This window comes from Eptesicus fuscus, chromosome 23 (assembly GCF_027574615.1).
Source record: "Eptesicus fuscus isolate TK198812 chromosome 23, DD_ASM_mEF_20220401, whole genome shotgun sequence".
In the NCBI taxonomy this organism is placed as follows: domain Eukaryota; kingdom Metazoa; phylum Chordata; class Mammalia; order Chiroptera; family Vespertilionidae; genus Eptesicus; species Eptesicus fuscus.
The window spans coordinates 7037610-7050851 of record NC_072495.1 but is presented as its reverse complement, the minus strand read 5'-3'; the positions used below and the strand labels follow the sequence as shown (position 1 = coordinate 7050851).

General features: G+C 47.6%; 1 long non-coding RNA gene across 1 annotated transcript; it reads left to right on the top strand.

Annotated features, from left to right (window-relative positions):
* Nucleotides 1-1124: 1124 nt before the first annotated feature.
* On the top strand, nucleotides 1125-12961 carry LOC129148136 (uncharacterized). The gene is made up of 3 exons (XR_008555319.1): nucleotides 1125-1144; nucleotides 5973-6027; nucleotides 12670-12961. It is a non-coding gene; the product is annotated as an uncharacterized LOC129148136 (long non-coding RNA).
* The last annotated feature ends 281 nt before the right edge of the window (nucleotides 12962-13242 follow it).

Sequence of the window (13242 nt, the reverse complement as noted above, 5' to 3'; positions counted from 1 at the left end):
CGTCTACTATGTATCACAGTGCCAAATAACATTTTTTTTATTTTTAAATATACTTTTTATTGATTTAAGAGAAGAAGGGAGAAGGAGAGAGAGAAACATCAATGCTGAGAGATAATCATTGATTGGCTGCCTCCTGCAAGCTCCACACTGGGGATCGATCCAGTAACCTGGGCATGAACCCTGACTGGGAGTCAAACCGTGACCTCCTGGTTCATAGGTCGACACTCAACCACTGAGCCACGCCGGCCGGGTGTAACAGTTTTTAAACCTTCACAGCAACACTGTTATTATGATCACTTTAGAGATGAAGAAACTGAGGCTTAGAGGAGAAACGAGGTACCAGAAGCCTTCCTTACAGATAGCTGGTGACGCTGGGATTCAAAGGACGGCGCACCTGGCTCCATGGAGTCCCGCGGCCTTGATCCAGGGTTCTGGGCGATATACAGTTCAGCCTCAATCATGCCTGCGTGGAGTTCTTCCCTGAGGGGGTGTGCATAAGAATCCACACGAGATCACAGAGAGCCCTTTCAATTGTGAGGTGTTACATGCAATGGTCAGATCTGATCAGAGAACGGAAACCACTACAGGTATTTCGAGCAGAGGGAGTTTAATAGAGGGAATTGACTCCCCAGCTGATGGAGGGCTAGGAAGCCAACAGGAAATGGTGGAGCCGCCCAGAAGCTGGCAGGAGCAAGCAGCTGCTACTCCCACCGCTGGAGGGACAACAAGAGAAGGTAGTTTCGCCAGAGCCAGAAGCTGAGCATCCAGCAGGTGCTAGAGCCCTGGGAAGGGCTGGGATGACAGAGGAAGGAGCTGTCTTCAGGGAGGTGGGGCCAGAGAGAGAAGGCACAGCTGCAGATGCCCCCAGAAGCAGAGAGAGGAGCAGCAACACGCTGGCTTCTCCCCGTCTCCTACTCTTCAAACGGCCAACCCTTTCTGGGAAGCTAAGAAACAAGCCGCCCGGCACAGAAGAGAAAGGACGAGGAGTGGATGCAAGGCAAGCTTGCCATTAACCACACCACACACATGCAAGGCACTGTTCTTACAGGAGGCAAATGCAGGCACCTGGTGGACAGGCAGAGGGGCCTGGAAACAAGATTCTGAAATCTCCCTCAGGCTGCCTTCTCCCATGTGGCCGGAACAGGTGAGAATAGAGTGATAGGACTCAGCCAGGAGGTCCTCCATCTCCGGATACCATCCTGACTGTACTGCAGAGATGTGGGTGCATGAGGGAAAGGGAGGTGGAGAGCGTATGCAAGCTCTTCTGCCCAAAACCGAGCTACAAAGGGATAGGCCTCCAAGGGCAGGGATAACTTCCATCCTAAGAGAGAGAGGAGCCTCGGACTGATGGGAGTGATCTGTCCCCTCCGAAGGGGCCTCTGGCCGGGAGGCGTGAAGAGCTCAGCCCGGAGTCCAGAAATGACACTGGCCTTCTGGCTGCCTTCCTCCATCAGAAACCGACAGCCCTCCTGTGGCAGTGAGCTGGCCAGTGGGGGCTCTGGCCGCCTCCTGCTGTGGGGTGTCTATGGGAGGGAGCAAGCGGCCCTAGCCAGAACCTCCGATTCCCACTTCTCTCTTCACCGACGCCATATTCTGGGCCTCTGAGAACTCCCGCTCCACTAAGGGTGGCTCCTGAGTCCCCGACTGCACCCCCCCCCTCCATTGGCTTGCAAGCCCCCAGCACTGCATGCTGTGGCTGCATAGGCCCCGTTCAGCTCCCTGGGGCACATGCCTTCTCTCTCTGGGGCTGGAACACCCCACAGCTCCTCTTGCCAGGTTAGCACTGGCTCAGCTCTCAGTAAATGTCACTTCCTCCAGGAAGTCCTCTCTGACCAACCTCCCAAAGTGATCTGTCTCAGAGAACATTGACAGCATCCAGTCTTGTTCCCCATGGTTTCCTCTACTGCTTCACGGCTCCAGGACAACCTTCCATCAGTTACCAAGCCCTATGGATTCCGCCTCTACATCTCTCTCAAATCTGCTTCCCTACTTCCACCATCCAAGTCCAGGCCAGCATCATCTTCCTCCCGGATTCCTGCACCAGATGGCTTCCTAGACTTTCCCCCCCAAATCTCTCCCCAGGCCTTTCCCCTACAGAGCAACCCGGGGATCTTTCTAAAATGTCCATCTAAAAGTAAATCTTTTTAAAAATATTTTTTTATTGATTTCAGAGAGGAAGGGAGAGATAGAAACATCAGTGATGAGAGAGAATCACTGATCAGCTGCCTCTTGCTCACCCCACACTGGGGATCAAGCCCTCAACCTGGACATGTGCCCTGACTGGGAATCGAACCATGATCTCCTGGTTCATAGGTCGATGCTCAACCACTGAGCCACTCTGGCCAGGCGAAAAGTAAATCTTAAGTCCTCTTTGTGTCTCTATTGGCTTCGGGATAGCATGCAAATGCCTCAGTATTCCAATAAAAACCCTGCTGGACCTGGTTTCTGCTCACTCTGCAAACCTGCAGAGGCTGAAGGCGCAGGAGACTGGAGTGAAGGAAACTGGCATGCGCCATGTGGCTGCATCGTGCTGAGTACTATGCTACGTGCTTCATGCTTCCCCGATCCTGCCACGTCCCCTACCAAAGCCTTGTTTATCTATCAATTCTAACCCTTGAGCTTTAAACATTTTTGGTTGTTATTTGACCGATATTTCAGAAAACAGAACGTCAACATATGTGTTCCGTGGACGATTCAAACAAATTTCTTTTTTAATTGATGACAATTGTTGTTTTCTAATCAGCAGACTCTAGGCCATGTGTCCTAGACCAGCATCTCCACTAAAGGATGCCTAAGGTGCCACGTTCCCCAGTCAAATGTGAAGTCAGAATTCTTCAGGGGTCTCCAGGCTGCGCTGTCAGAGCTTTTCTCCCCGAGTACACTTCCGGGTGCCCTGGTCAGCCTCCTCCCCCAGCCACGTCCCAGCACAGAATCCAGCCAGGGGCCTTGGACAGGCAGAAATATTTATGCCACGTCCAGAAAACCAAACCTACCCTACGAGAAAGAGCTGCTGCCTCTTGAAAGGAACTGGGGTGGGATCTCGGGAGATTAAAGAGTGACAGTGACCAAGCTGCGAAGGGGGAAAGGGTGAGAAGCCCTGGAGATGAAAGCAGCCGGGCCATCCGTTATTTTGATTTGTGCTTCTTTGTATTATTATTATTATTTCAAAGGGAATTAAGGGAATGAATTAAGACTTCATTAGACCCCCAACAACTTCAGGAATATTAATCCATCTTCCATTTGCATTAAAGCTTAGGGATCTCGGCAGGGCTGGGGCGATGGAAAGTGAAAGTGATCAGTATGTTTCTGTCTCCCTTCCTGGTGCCCCTGCCTCCGGCCTGTGGCCACTTTCCCTTTCATGCCTTTGTTTGACATACAGGAAAGAATCATGAGGTGTCGAGTATCATTAACTTCCAAACACCTACGAAATCAGTAGGAAAGTGCAAACATTGGGGACCCCAACCGGCTCCGCAAATGATCTGTCCTAAAGTCCTCCCCTTGGGAGATGAAAGGAAAGAACTCCACGGGCTGACAGTCTCGGGGAGAGAGGACAGAAGGAGCAGGAGGGAGACACGCAGAATAAATGAAAATATGATTGACTTCTTCCCTCGGCCCCGCTCACACATGGTTCTGAGCATTTAATAAACAGGTTGACACTCTGGGTTCCCCTCATTAGGGGAACGTGGAGACGTGGATTATCATAAATCAGAAGGCCAGGTTATCAAAGCTTGTGATCTTTAACTGTGTCAGGGCGCCCTCCTGTCTGCTCCAATGAAGGCAGCAACCTGCAAGCTGCAAAGAATTAGCCACTGCGCCGTGATTTAATACACACACCTCTGGCGCAGGCAGGAGGCTGGGCCGGGCAGGGAAAGGTTAACCAGGTGCCCAGCACAAGTACAGCTGTCTCAGGGGTGCATGGTACCTGGGCGATAAGGGTGAGGGCTGACCCTAGCATGGACCAAGAAACAGACCTATGGGTTTGGTGAGATGGGAGCGATGAAGGAAAACTGCTGTGGAATGTTAGGATTTCCGAGCTGGAAGGGGCATCGGAAACCCTCTAATCCTGTGGTTTCCCAGCCTAGCTTCACATCAAAGCCTAATGGAAAACTGTTTGGAAATATCTAATAAAGGCACATCTATCCTAGGACTCAAACACTGCATCCAGGAGAGATGTGTGCATGTGCCTTTGAAAAAGACAGGCAAGCAAATGTTCACCGCAGCTTTACTCACAATGGCCTCATACAGATGCATCCCAAATATCCTTCAATGGGAGAATGGGTGAAACACATGGTGGTACGTCCATACAATGGAATACTACTCAGCAGGGAAAATAAATGAGCTTCTGATGGCTGCAACAGCGTGAGGGAATCACAGAGATCCAATGGTGAGTGAGAGAAGCCAGGCACAGGGGAGTGACTCCACTTATCTGAAGTTCAAAAACAGGCATCGCTAACCTATGGCATTAAAAGTCAGAACAGAAGCAGGATAGGAGGACACTATTTGAGGCATAAAGGGACTTTCTGGGGAGGTGGAAATGTTCTATACAACCTGGATGACGGCTATAGAAGCGAACAGAGTTACAAAAATTCACCAACTGATATGTTTAATAGTTTCATATTTTACAATGTGTAAATTACATCCCAATAAAGTAATGCAAAAACAATAAATCAATAAATGCAGACTTTAGGGCCTTTGTACATGCTGTTCCCTCTGCCTGGATTCTCCCTCCTCCCAGTATTTATGAGGTTGGCTCATCCTATCAGGTCTTAGCGTAACTGTCACCTCTTCAGAGAGCTCAGCCATGCACTGTTGCATCTTCCTGTTTCTTTGTGTTGATTTTTTTGTCTTCATGCTCAGAAATTATCCAGTGGATAGATTATTTTTCTCCGCCTCCTTCTGCAACCCCATCACCACTAGACTAAGCTCTCAAGGAGAATGGAATTATCTGCTGTGTGACTCCTTGTGCTGTGTCTCTCTGTCCCTTTCCACCCCTCTGTGCCCCGCTCTCTGCCTGAGAGCTGCCTCGTTGGAGAGCATCAGTGTGCACCCTCACCTTCTGGCTCCTGGCTGACTTTGGCCAACGGGAAACCCTAGTGGGAGATGGAAAGGAAAGGGGGATGGGAGATTAGGGTGCCAGCTCTACTCTGTGAGGTCACAACAAACTGGCTGTTCCCACCTGGGGATAATGCCCCTCCAGGGATATTTACCAATGTCCGGGGCCATGTATGGTTGTCACAACTAGGGGGTAGGGATGCTACTGGCACCTGGGGAGTGGAGGCCAGAGATGCTGTTAAACATCCTACAATGCACAGGACAGCCCCTCCACAAAGAATGACCTAGCCCTCCATGTCACTAGTAAGGTTGGAAAACTTGTTTCAGGTGAAGATCCCAGCTCTTCTAAGGAGGGCCTCTCTCCACAGCTTTCTTCCTCCAAATTCAGGTGAATACTTCCCCCTCCTCCAGGTCTAGAGGTTGTAACAGCCCCAATGTTGTTAGCTGCCAACACTGCACTACCCTTACGCTCCCCCACCAATCCCCCGGGCTTAGCCCCTGAATGACATTCCTTAAGTTATCCTAATCGGAGTGGGCTATTCGTTTCCTGATGGAACCCTGATGAATATGCCACTTCATCTCCAGGGACTAATTGCCCAGTAAATATCAATAAGTATCAGGTAAATTAATTTAGTAATTAATGAGTGAGGCTCTCTCCAGTTGATTTGGATCTGGAAGTCAAAGATAAATCTTGGAACTTTAAAAAGTAATTCCCCCAGTGATTCCAGAACAATAATACCCTCATGTATTATTGGGGAAAATGAATGCCCATTCATGGGAAACTACTTTTGAGGGTGGTACCATTGTGAGGAGTAGCCTGGGGTCCAGGAAGTACCCATCTTGACATTGATGGTTCATACCATTATCCTTGGTTACTTGACTTTAATTATTTTTTCCTTGACATTGCCAATGCCCTTCAGCGTGACTCAGATCCCGAGGTCCACTTCCTGGATATTGAAGAGGACCATTTCGTGGGTGAGTTTAATTCGTTTACACATGGCGCTGACTGCTCAGGGTGGAGGGGAAGCTCCACAGAGAGACCACGGCCTGAGGACAGAGGGTTCTGGGCCCAGTCCTCCAACATCCAAGCGCCTTGCCTGCCAGATTCAGCATCCTTGTCTGGAAATTGGAGGTGAGCTCACTCCCACGTAGGTTTGTTCAAACGCCTCCATGAGATGATGCATACGAAGTGTGCGGCCAAGTGCTGGGCACTGAGTGAGATTCAGAGAAGGTTTGGCTAAGTAGGCTTAGGTATGGCTCAGGTTCTCCAGGCCAGTTCCTGCATTCCTTCCAGAAACCCCTAGTTCCCCATGAGACCGAGCCATGCCAGCACAAATCCCGAAGAGTAAGAGATTCCATCCGAATCCCCCCTAGATTCTCGGCTAAAATGTGGGCTGTAGGGAAGTCTGTCCCAAACCTCCAAGATCTAGGCTGTAGGTTTAAATTGCTTAAATAGATTTAAACCTGCCAGTGGAAAAGTCCACATTCCTTTGTGAGCTTAAGAGAACAAGGCTTGCTCCAGGTTTTCTCAGAAGAGCGGAATTAGGAGCTCATGTTTCGTCTTCTCTCTTCACACCCAGATTACAGTCTTTAACACTAGGGAACTTACAGATTTTCCACTCAGGAAGAGGGAACTGGCTGAGAAGAAACACACACACACACACACACACGACCACCTCTGTCCCTCTGTAAATTGGGGGCACTTTGGGGACCTGAACATTGATTAGTCTGCAAAAAAACAAAAATGTGTGCTTCTAGTGTGGCTTATAATTTAGACTTAAGGAAGGTCCAAAGGGCTGGTGAGGGGAAGGGAATGCTCTCTTGAATAGAGATTTAAATGCAAGGGCTCCAGTACTTCCTAATTCTGAGACCCGGGCTTCTCATCTGTGAAATGGGGCTATCTCAGCACCAAGCATGCGGCCCCTGTTATGGGGACCGCAATTGAAGTAACTCTTTACACCACCAAGTTTGTCCGCTATCTTTTTTAGTTCACATTCTGTTGTTATGCACTGTCCCCAAGGAAAATTGGTTTCATTTTTTTTTTTCCGATTAGTCAATATTGTTTATTGTAGAAAATTTGAACAGTATATAAAATAGTAAAGAGAATGCCCTGCCGGGTGGTTCAGATGGTTAGTGTCATCCCATACACCAAAAGTTGCAGGTTTGATCACTGGTCAGGGTACATAGGGAGGCAACCGATCAATGTTCCTCTCTCATATCCATGTTTCTCTCTTGCACTAGCGCGCGCTCTCCCTCTCTCCTCTCTCTCTCTCTCTCTCTCTCTCTCTCTCTCCCCCCTCCACTCCTGGAAAGCCCAGCCTTCTAAGACATCTTTGGGGGAAAGCCTTTTCATGCATCTCTTTAATGCATTTTATGCAGTTTTAAAAAACCCAGCCCAATGTTGGAATCAGCTACGAAACTGTGAATTTTCATCCAGCTATGGCACTCCGGGTTGTACAGCTTAGACATGGGATTTAACCTCTCTGGGCCCCATCACCTTAATCTACAAGATGGTGTATTCAATCCTTAGGGCTGCTGCAACGAACTGCCACAAACTGGGATGGCCTTGAACAACAGAAATCTATCCTCTCCCAGTTCTGGGGGACATAAGTCCTAACTCAAGGGTGTCCATGCCTCTCTCCCAGCTCCTGGGGCTGCTGGCGCCCCTTGGTGTTCCTGGCTGTAGACATGTGACCCATGATGCAAATCTCTGCCCAAGTCTTCTCGTGGTCTTCACCTCCATATGTGTACCTTCTCTTCTTATAAGGATTAGGGCACACCCAGATAATTCAAGATGTCTCCTCTCAAGACCCCTAACTTCATTACATCAGCAAAGATTCTTCTTCTAGATAAGCTCACATGTACAGGTTCCAGGTGGACACACCTTTTGGGGGGCCACCGTTCAACCCATGACACACGGGAGTCAGAAAAGTTGCCTTCTTGTGTTACTGTGATAAGTTGAATGGGATGATGTATATGCAGTTCTTGGCACTTGATAAATGATCAATAAAGGCTGTGTATTAATAATCTTATCTCTTTCTTTCTGGAGGGATAAAGGAAGATATAAATATGTAGACATAAATGATTAATTTTGAGGTCCATATGGGTGCCAAAAATGTGGTTTTCTTGAATTCTCTGTGAGCTCACTCTGGTGCCTGAAAGAGGAGAGTTTTGATATATTTATGCTCTGATTTCCCCCCTCTCTTCCCTGTAGTTCCTCTCTTCTCTCTTGCCTTTCCTTTCACCTGTCATAGCTCAGCAAGGTTGGCCACTTTACTTGGAAATAAAAACAAAGCTTCAGAATGTGTAGATTCAGTAGAATCAATGAGGTGAATGACATTTTATTTAGAATGAGAAAGTTACCATTCATTTCAATAGGCAGCTTTTCATGCTTTTGTGACATTGAGGTTAAATGGAAATTCTTTACAGCTTCATTATTTTAAAGCATAGAGTTGTTCTGAGTGTTTTTTTTAAAAAAACCTGATCAATGAACATCAAGACTTAGGAAAGCGCTGAAGGAGAAGCAACTGTTCGCTTCACAGGAAGAGTCGTCCTTGACCGAAAGATGCTCCTGGTGCATTTCTGGCGACTTGATCTACAGAAGGTGGGAAATAACAGAGCAAGAGAAACAGCGGGGCAACAGTCCATAGCGAGAGTTCTAGTCTCGGCTGTGTTACACTCTAGCTGGGTGACACCTGCTGAGAAAGTCCCCTCTTTGTGCCTCCATTTTCCCTCTGGAAAATGGGGGAGGTCTGGAAGAGATGACCGCTAAGGCGCTTTCCAGCTCTGATCTTCTAGAGCTCATCCACCAAATGCTAACACCTCTCCCTTCATCCTTTCCAGAGTGACCAGGGGCCAGGGAAGCATTTGAGTTGAATTCAGCCAATATTCTGCAGTTGAAACTCATAATGACGCTTGTTGACTTGGAGTCTTGCAGTGTTTTGGATCTAAGAATAGGGTGTTCTGAAGTGAACAGAAAGCTAAATGAAAGCAATACATTCAGACAGGCCCCAAAGCTGTGTCTCCACCTGTCCAGGGGCAGGATCTGAGGGGAAGGCCAACCGTGAAATGGCAAGAAGAGCCTTTGTGGATAGAAGGAGTTTGGCTTTCCTCACGAACAAGGAGAGTAGCTTAGACAAGGACCACATTTTCGAATTTCTGGTCCTTCCCACCACGTCTTATACAGAACTGATGCTTGGTAAGAACTCATGGACTAATTGACGGTCAACTACTCAGGAGAAACGAGTGACAGGTTTATCTTCTAGAGACACTGGCCACTGGGAGGAATCTTCATGAACTCAGTGCTGAGGGTAAATAAGGACAGGATCCAACAAGCAGCTGCCCAAGTGCTCCATGGTCTGGGAGGGGAGCTACTGGCTTCTAGTGGATAGAGGTCAGGGATGCTGCTGAACATCCTACAATGCACAGGACAGCCCCCACCCAGTTGTCCAGTCCAGAATGTCAGTGGCACCGAGGCTGGGAACCACACTACAGAATGAAGCTTTACAAGGATAGTACTTTGGGGCTGGTTTTGTGTATATTGCTGCATCCCAGCACCTAGAACCGCACCTGGCACACAGGAGCCACTCAATAAATAGTTGTGTATGTGTGTGTGTGGGGGGGGGGGGGCGAGTCAATAATCCCTAGAAATGGTCTTTAGAGGGCAGACTTTCAGATTCATCAACATCTCCAGGAATGTGAAATTTCTCTTCAAATCAGCCACAAAACAACTACGCCGGCGCTAGCCAGATGCTGAGAAAGCCAGGGCCTGTTTAGAGAGGAATCGGTTTCACCGGAAAGAAAGAAAGATGTCCGCACAAGTGCCCCGCCCGGAACTCGCACATTGTGTTCTAAGTTTAACACATCTTGTGCTCTCTCTGCTGAAACCCTTGGCTCCAGCCCATAATATCCCTGAATCCAGGAAACCATTATGACTGATCAGGGTCAGAGGTTGCTCCTATTGTAACCCACTTCCTCCATCAGAGTTTTAAATTTGGAAAACGTTCTTATTGCTATTGTGTGGGATGTCAGCTCTCAGATAACCTCAGAATTATTTTTATTTGTCTACCATGACCCCTCACTACCAAAATAAAAGCAAAAATAAAAATCGCAGAGCAGGAGGCAGATAAGAGCCAGCTGATATTTTCAGCTTTTAACTAAATAAAAGGAAGGAGGGGTTGTTGGATTCCCAGAGGACCCCCCCCCCCAAAAAAAAATGAAATTCCCATTTCTTTTTATAAGACAGAGTAGGAAAAAGGTCAAAACCCAAAATGAGGAGTAAATTTAGATGATAGTAAGTGCATAAAACTTTAAGGATGTTGTTCTGATAGCCTTGGAAATTTCTAGAACATTCTGCCCACCTTCTATATCAACAGAAGTGTGTCCTGTATTAGAACTCTAGGGTAGCAGAGAAATCTCTAGATTTGACCAGGAAGAGAAGAGGAGGTAAGGGGCAGGTGATGAGGAATGCCAAATCTTGAAATTACATACAGTAACTCTACGGCAAGAGGAAGGTTGGTTTGGCCAGCAGTGCAGGACAACTGAGCACACTGCCGTCGTTGCAGAGGACACATGTTGGAGGAAGGAGTAGATGGAAGGTCTTTGATGCACTTAAAAGGTCAAAAAAAGTTACCCCAGTCAATTGTGCAAATTTTCGTGGAGTGCCTGCTAAGGTCTGGTGCCAAAAGCTGGCAGGTCAAAGACAGGAGGGACCAGAGTGTGACACCAAATGCGTGGACTCTGGCACGGGTTTGAATCCTCACACTGCCACTTACTTGCTACATGAGCCAGAGCAGCTCACTTCATCCCACAAAGACTCCGTTTCCCCATCTGTCAGACCAGGATGATGCCTCCCACACAGGACAATTGGGGGCATTCAGTGATGTAGCACAGACAAGGCTATTGTTGGCTGGGACTATCGTGATTATCATGCCAAATTATTGACTTTGTTTTGCAACACCCTACCTGGACTGTCATAGCTTACGGGTTCTTTCCCAAGGCAGAAGCAGAAAGCAATGGCCATAATACGTCAAAGGGTTTTAAATCACTTCTCCTGCATGTGGCCCTGAATGACTTGCAAAGCGCTCTCCTTCAGGAATGAGTCCAAAGCCAGGAGAAGGGTGAATAGCAGTATTCACTGAGCCTGCAGTTGACCGTGGGTGTCTCTATAGATGGAGCGTAAGTTCCGCCCTTGACCTAACTAGTGCCCAACAGGCTAATTCACTCATTCTCACACCTGCCTGTGCCCTGTGGGCAGTTTGAGTATGTGACTTCCGATCCAATAGTGTTGTGTGCTTTTCCAGCATCTTTTAAAATGCTGGAAAAAAAACCTTGCTTGATGTTCCGTGGTTTCATAGAGCCCTAGTAGCCTCTACATTCCCAAGGGGAGTCCAGGGACCACAGCTGGAAGGCACAGCTAAAGGCAATTTCTATGTGCACAACTGGCCCCTAAAAGGGATAAGTGGCACTCTGTCTTCTGGAAAATTAAAGGGAATCTTGAGTTTTTAATAACAGAATTCAAGGATCCATCCTTCCCCGGGTCTCTGTAAGAAAGTGTTTTTAAACTGTAAAGCTAATCCTTATGCAAATAATGGCAAGAGGATTAATTCTTCCCTGACAGAATCAGGTGGGTTGTTGTTGTTTTTTTGGTTTTTTTTTTTATATTTTTTATTGATTTTTTACAGAGAGGAAGGGAGAGGGATGGAGAGTTAGAAACATCAAGGAGAGAGAAACATTGATCAGCTGCCTCCTGCACACTCCCTACCTGGGATGTGCCCGCAACCAAGGTACATGCCCTTGACCGGAATCGAACCTGGGACCCTTGAGTCTGCAGGCCGACGCTCTATCCACTGAGCCAAACCAGTTAGGGCGGGTTGTTGTTGTTTTTAATCCCCCCTAAAATGTATCAACCCTTTGTATCAGACTACTCCTAAATGATGGCAAGGTAAGGCTTTCAACTCTAATGGCTTTTGTGTTCAATTTTTTATTTTTGCTCAAATCACATCTTGCTTGGCAAAGACTTTATTTTTTATTTTCTTGCTTCACAGGTCCTTAATGAAAGCAAAAGCCAACCTTCCATTGGGTCTTGTATGAATTAGGGACCATGTAAACAGTACTTAACAGTTCTAATTGAAGGTCAGTAAATCCCCCAGAGATTAAATGAATCCTGCAGGGAGCCGTGTAAATCTCCCTCCCTTTTATGGCAGACCGGCCGAGCCCCCAGCCTGCCCGAGCAAGGCTTAATAAACATGGTATGCATCTAATCAAAACCATTTTGCACCCAAAGGGGTTAGGGGTGTAAATCACAATTACTCTTGGCACTAAACCTTGGCCCAAAGAGGCCCAGTGTTGCCAAATGCCAATGGGAGTTGACTTCTCGGACTTGGCTGTCGGGCAGGGGTTTCCAGGTCAGAGTGAGAATCCAGATGGGGGTGTAAAATATGAAAAGGACGGCAATTTCAAACAACCCCCCTGCTCTCTCTGATCACTATGCTCCTTGCCAGGGATGGCCGGATACAAAACAACACAGTCCTCATCTGGATCCTCAGAGGCAGGTGCAAAGGCAGCCTTCTTGACATTTCGAGTTTAATTCGGTTCTCCACTCTGCATTACTTTCAGTGTCAACATGTAGGTCTGCCCTTGGAGTGCCATGCAGTCATCTATCATGTCCAAATATGTGCCATTTTAGAAGACGATGGTGCCAAGTCCCAAGAGTTGGATTGAAGGAAACCCAAAGAAGCAAGATTAAACCCGGGAATGTCAAGAGGGTGCCTTGGACCTGCCTCTGAATGTCAAGATCAGGACAATGCTCTTCTGCAACCCAGCTGAGTTGCAGTTGTCAATGAATGGATGAAAGAATGATTACATAGGCCAAAAAGTTATCTGCGATCCTGGGGACTGGGGCAGTGAGAGCGAGACATTTTTTAAGATATCCTGCAAAATGCAGAGTGAGCACCCTCCTAGATGGGTTGTATCAATTAAATCTGACCCTTGGATCATGTATCTCGGGTCAACATTATTCTCTTTATGTCAGAGGTGAGGAAACTGAGGCTCAGAGAAAGGAAGACATGTCTTCGAGTCACCCCGCCAGTTCAGTGACAAATCCCAGGTCTACTTCTGACTCCAAAGAAATATCCTCTGTCCTTTTGATGTGGTGGTTCTTGTGTGTGTGTGTGTGTGTGTGTGTGTGTG